The sequence below is a fragment of the Nyctereutes procyonoides genome, unplaced genomic scaffold (genome assembly GCF_905146905.1).
Source record: "Nyctereutes procyonoides isolate TBG_1078 unplaced genomic scaffold, NYPRO_anot_genome, whole genome shotgun sequence".
In the NCBI taxonomy this organism is placed as follows: domain Eukaryota; kingdom Metazoa; phylum Chordata; class Mammalia; order Carnivora; family Canidae; genus Nyctereutes; species Nyctereutes procyonoides.
Window position 1 is genome coordinate 31,559,404 of NW_026575132.1, and position 6,000 is coordinate 31,565,403.

Here is a 6,000-nt window from a genome sequence, read left to right on the forward strand (position 1 = left end):
CCGGGGCGAGGGTCCCCAGGACAGGAGAGCCCCGTCCCGGAGAAGGAGGAGCTGCACCAACCTTCCCGGGCGGAAAGGCGCCCGCAGAGAGTTAGAGCAGGACCCCGGGAGGGCGGGGATGCCCTCGGGCTCCCGGGGACACTAACAGACACCTGCCCCCGGGAGAGTGCGCCGAGCTCCCTAAGGGCTGCAGCGCGCACGGCGGGACCCGGAGCAGCTCCGAGGGGCTCGGGCGGCGGCTCCGCGGAGGGGGCTGCGGGGCGGGAGCGCGAATCCACCAGCGCAGGCCCCGGAGCACAGGGCGCCGGGACACAGCCCAGGATCCGGCCTCCCCCGGGACAGGCAGAGGCCGGGAGGGCCCAGGACAGCAAGGACGCTCCTGCCCCGAGCTGAGCAGATCAGCGGCCCCGCCCCGGAGCCTCCAGCCCTGCAGACCGAGAGCCCCGGAGTTACTGCGGGGGCTGACTCCAGGGCTCCAGAGCTGGCCCCGCCACTGCGGTTGTTCCCCCTGGGGCCTCACGGGGTAAACAACCCCCACTGAGCCCTGCAGCAGGCAGGGGCAGAGCAGCTCCCCCAAGTGCTAACACCTGAAAATCAGCACAACAGGCCCCTCCCCCAGAAGACCAGCTGGACGGACCAGTTCCAGGGGAAGTCAAGGGACTTAACGTCTACAGAATCAGAAGATACTCCCCCGTGTTTTTTGTTTTTTGTTTTCTTTTTTCTTTTCTTTTTGATTTCTGATTGCTTCCCCCACCCCCCTTTTTTCACCTTTCTTTTTCTTTCTCTTTTTCTTCTCTTTTTTCCCTTTTTTTCCTTCTTTTTCTTTTTTCTCTTTCTCTTTTCTTTCCTTCTCTCTCTTTCTCTCCTTTTCCCAATACAACTTGTTTTTGGCCACTCTGCACTGAGCAAAATGACTAGAAGGAAAACCTCACCTCAAAAGAAAGAATCAGAAACAGTCCTCTTTCCCACAGAGTTACAAAATCTGGATTACAATTCAATGTCAGAAAGCCAAATCAGAAGCACTATTATACAGCTACTGGTGGCTCTAGAAAAAAGCATTAAGGACTCAAGAGACTTCATGACTGCAGAATTTAGATCCAATCAGGCAGAAATTAAAAATCAATTGAATGAGATGCAATCCAAACTAGAAGTCCTAACGACGAGGGTTAACGAGGTGGAAGAACGAGTGAGTGACATAGAAGACAAGTTAATGGCAAAGAGGGAAACTGAGGAAAAAAGAGACAGACAATTAAAAGACCATGAAGACAGATTAAGGGAAATAAATGAAAGCCTAAGGAAGAAAAACCTATGTTTAACTGGGGTTCCCGAGGGCGCCGAAAGGGACAGAGGGCCAGAATATGTATTTGAACAAATGCTAGCTGAAAACTTTCCCAATCTGGGAAGGGAAACAGGCATTCAGATCCAGGAAATAGAGAGATCCCCCCGCTAAAATCAATAAAAACCGTTCAACACCTCGACATCTAATAGTGAAGCTTGCAAATTCCAAAGATAAAGAGAAGATCCTTAAAGCAGTAAGAGACAAGAAGTCCCTGACTTTCATGGGGAGGAGTATTAGGGTAACAGCAGACGTCTCCACAGAGACCTGGCAGGCCAGAAAGGGCTGGCAGGATATATTCAGGGTCCTAAATGAGAAGAACATGCAACCAAGAATACTTTATCCAGCAAGGCTCTCATTCAGAATGGAAGGGATAAAGAGCTTCCAAGACAGGCAGGAACTGAAAGAATATGTGACCTCCAAACCAGCTCTGCAAGAAATTTTAAGGGGGACTCTTAAAATTCCCCTTTAAGAAGAAGTTCAGCGGAACAATCCACAAAAACAAGGACTAAATAGATATCATGATGACACTAAACTCATATCTGTCAATAGTAACTCTGAACGTGAACGGACTTAATGACCCCATCAAAAGGCGCAGGGTTTCAGACTGGATAAAAAAGCAGGACCCATCTATTTGCTGTCTACAAGAGACTCATTTTAGACAGAAGGACACCTACAACCTGAAAATAAAAGGTTGGAGAACCATTTACCATTCAAATGGTTCTCAAAAGAAAGCAGGGGTAGCCATCCTTATATCAGATAAACTAAAATTTACCCCGAAGACTGTAGTGAGAGACGAAGAGGGACACTATATCATACTTAAAGGATCTATCCAGCAAGAGGACTTAACAATCCTCAATATATATGCCCCGAATGTGGGAGCTGCCAAATACTTAAACGAATTATTAACCAAAGTGAAGAAATACTTAGATAATAATACACTTATATTTGGTGACTTCAATCTAGCACTTTCTACACTCGATAGGTCTTCTAAGCACAATATCTCCAAAGAAACGAGAGCTTTAAATGATACACTGGACCAGATGGATTTCACAGATATCTACAGAACTTTACATCCAAACAAAACTGAATACACATTCTTCGCAAGTGCACATGGAACTTTCTCCAGAATAGACCACATACTGAGTCACAAATCGGGTCTGAACCGATACCAAAAGATTGGGATCGTCCCCTGCATATTCTCAGACCATAACGCCTTGAAATTAGAACTCAATCAGAAGAAGAAGTTTGGAAGGACCTCAAACACGTGGAGGTTAAGGACCATCCTGCTAAAAGATAAAAGGGTCAACCAGGAAATTAAGGAAGAATTAAAAAGATTCATGGAAACTAATGAGAATGAAGATACAACTGTTCAAAATCTTTGGGATGCAGCAAAAGCAGTCCTGAGGGGGAAATACATCGCAATACAAGCATCCATTCAAAAACTGGAAAGAACTCAAATACAAAAGCTAACCTTACACATAAAGGAGCTAGAGAAAAAACAGCAAATCGACCCAACGCCCGGCAGAAGAAAAGAGTTGATTAAAATTCGAGCAGAACTCAATGAAATTGAGACCAGAAGAACTGTGGAACAGATCAATAGAACCAGGAGTTGGTTCTTTGAAAGAATTAATAAGATAGATAAACCATTAGCCAGCCTTATTAAAATAAGAGAGAGAAGACTCAAATTAATAAAATCATGAATGAGAAAGGAGAGATCACTACCAACACCAAGGAAATACAAACGATTTTAAAAACATATTATGAACAGCTCTACGCCAATAAATTAGGCAATCTAGAAGAAATGGACGCATTCCTGGAAAGCCACAAACTACCAAAACTGGAGCAGGAAGAAATAGAAAACCTGAACAGGCCAATAACCAGGGAGGAAATTGAAGCAGTCATCAAAAACCTCCCAAGACACAAGAGTCCAGGGCCAGATGGCTTCCCAGGGGAATTCTATCAAACGTTTAAAGAAGAAATCATACCTGTTCTACTAAAGCTGTTTGGAAAGATAGAAAGAGATGGAGTACTTCCAAATTCATTCTATGAGGCCAGCATCACCTTAATTCCAAAACCAGACAAAGACCCCACCAAAAAGGAGAATTACAGACCAATATCCCTGATGAACATGGATGCAAAAATTCTCAACAAGATACTAGCCAATAGGATCCAACAACACATTAAGAACATTATTCACCATGACCAAGTAGGATTTATCCGCGGGAGACAAGGCTGGTTCAACACTCGTAAAGCAATCAATGTGATTCATCATATCAGCAAGAGAAAAACCAAGAACCATATGATCCTCTCATTAGATGCAGAGAAAGCATTTGACAAAATACAGCATCCATTCCTGATCAAAACTCTTCAGAGTGTAGGGATAGAGGGAACTTTCCTCGACATCGTAAAAGCCATCTACGAAAAGCCCACAGCAAATATCATTCTCAATGGGGAAGCACTGGGAGCCTTTCCCCTAAGAATAGGAACAAGACACTCTCTTGTTCACTCTCACCACTGCTATTCAACATAGTATTGGAAGTCCTAGCCTCAGCAATCAGACAACAAAAAGACATTAAAGGCATTCAAATTGGCAAAGAAGAAGTCAAACTCCCTCTTCGCCGATGACATGATACTCTACATAGAAAACCCAAAAGCCTCCACCCCAAGATTGCTAGAACTCATACAGCAATTTGGTAGCGTGGCAGGATACAAAATCAATGCCCAGAAATCAATGGCATTCCTATACACTAACAATGAGACTGAAGAAAGAGAAATTAAGGATCAATCCCATTTACAATTGCACCCAAAAGCATAAGATACCTAGGAATAAACCTAACCAAAGAGGTAAAGGATCTATACCCTAAAAACTACAGAACACTTCTGAAAGAAATTGAGGAAGACACAAAGAGATGGAAAAATATTCCATGCTCATGGATTGGCAGAATTAATATTGTGAAAATGTCAATGTTACCCAGGGCAATTTACACGTTTAATGCAATCCCTATCAAAATACCATGGACTTTCTTCAGAGAGTTAGAACAAATTATTTTAAGATTTGTGTGGAATCAGAAAAGACCCCGAATAGCCAGGGGAATTTTAAAAAAGAAAACCATATCTGGGGGCATCACAATGCCAGATTTCAGGTTGTACTACAAAGCTGTGGTCATCAAGACAGTGTGGTACTGGCACAAAAACAGACACATAGATCAATGGAACAGAATAGAGAACCCAGAAGTAGACCCTCAACCTTATGGTCAACTAATATTCGATAAAGGAGGAAAGACTATCCACTGGAAGAAAGACAGTCTCTTCAATAGATGGTGCTGGGAAAATTGGACATCCACATGCAGAATAGTGAAACTAGACCACTCTCTTGCACCATACACAAAGATAAACTCAAAATGGATGAAAGATCTAAATGTGAGACAAGACTTCCATCAAAATCCTAGAGGAGAACACAGGCAACACCCTTTTTGAACTTGGCCACAGTAACTTCTTGCAAGATACATCCACGAAAGCAAAAGAAACAAAAGCAAAAATGAACTATTGGGACTTCATCAAGATAAGAAGCTTTTGCACAGCAAAGGATACAGTCAACAAAACTAAAAGACAACCTACAGAATGGGAGAAGATATTTGCAAATAACATATCAGATAAAGGGCTAGTTTCCAAAATCTATAAAGAACTTATTAAACTCAACAGCAAAGAAACAAACAATCCAATCATGAAATGGGCAAAAGACATGAAGAGAAATCTCACAGAGGAAGACCTAGACATGGCCAACATGCACATGAGAAAATGCTCTGCATCACTTGCCATCAGGGAAATACAAATCAAAACCACAATGAGATACCACCTCACACCAGTGAGAATGGGGAAAATTAACTAGGCAGGAAACAACAAATGTTGGAGAGGATGCAGAGAAAAGGGAACCCTCTTACACTGTTGGTGGGAATGTGAACTGTTTCAGCCACTCTGGAAAACTGTGTGGAGGTTCCTCAAAGAGTTAAAAATACACCTGCCCTACGACCCTGCTATTGCACTGTTAGGGATTTACCCTAAAGATACAGATGCAATGAAACGCCGGGACACCTGCACCCCAATGTTTCTAGCAGCCATGTCCACAGTAGCCAAACTGTGGAACGAGCCTTGGTGTCCATCGAAAGATGAATGGATAACGAAGATGTGGTTTATGTATACAATGGAATATTACTCAGCCATTAGAAACGACAAATACCCACCATTTGCTTCAACGTGGATGGAACTGGAGGGTATTATGCTGAGTGAAGTAAGTCAATCGGTGAAGGACAAACAGTGTATGTTCTCATTCATTTGGGGAATATGAATAATAGTGAAAGGGAATATAAGGGAAGGGAGAAGAAATGAGTGGGAAATATCAGAAAGGGAGACAGAACATAAAGACTCCTAACTCTGGGAAACGAACTAGGGGTGGTGGAGGGGGAGGAGGGTAGGGGGTGGGGGTGAATGGGTGACGGGCACTGAGGGGGGCACTTGACGGGATGAGCACTGGGTGTTATTCTGTATGTTGGTAAATTGAACACTAACAAAAATTAATTTATTAAAAAATAAAATAAAATAAAAATAAAAATAAAAAAAGAAAATCGAACTACACAGCTATGCAGAGGGAGGCAGATCTGCAT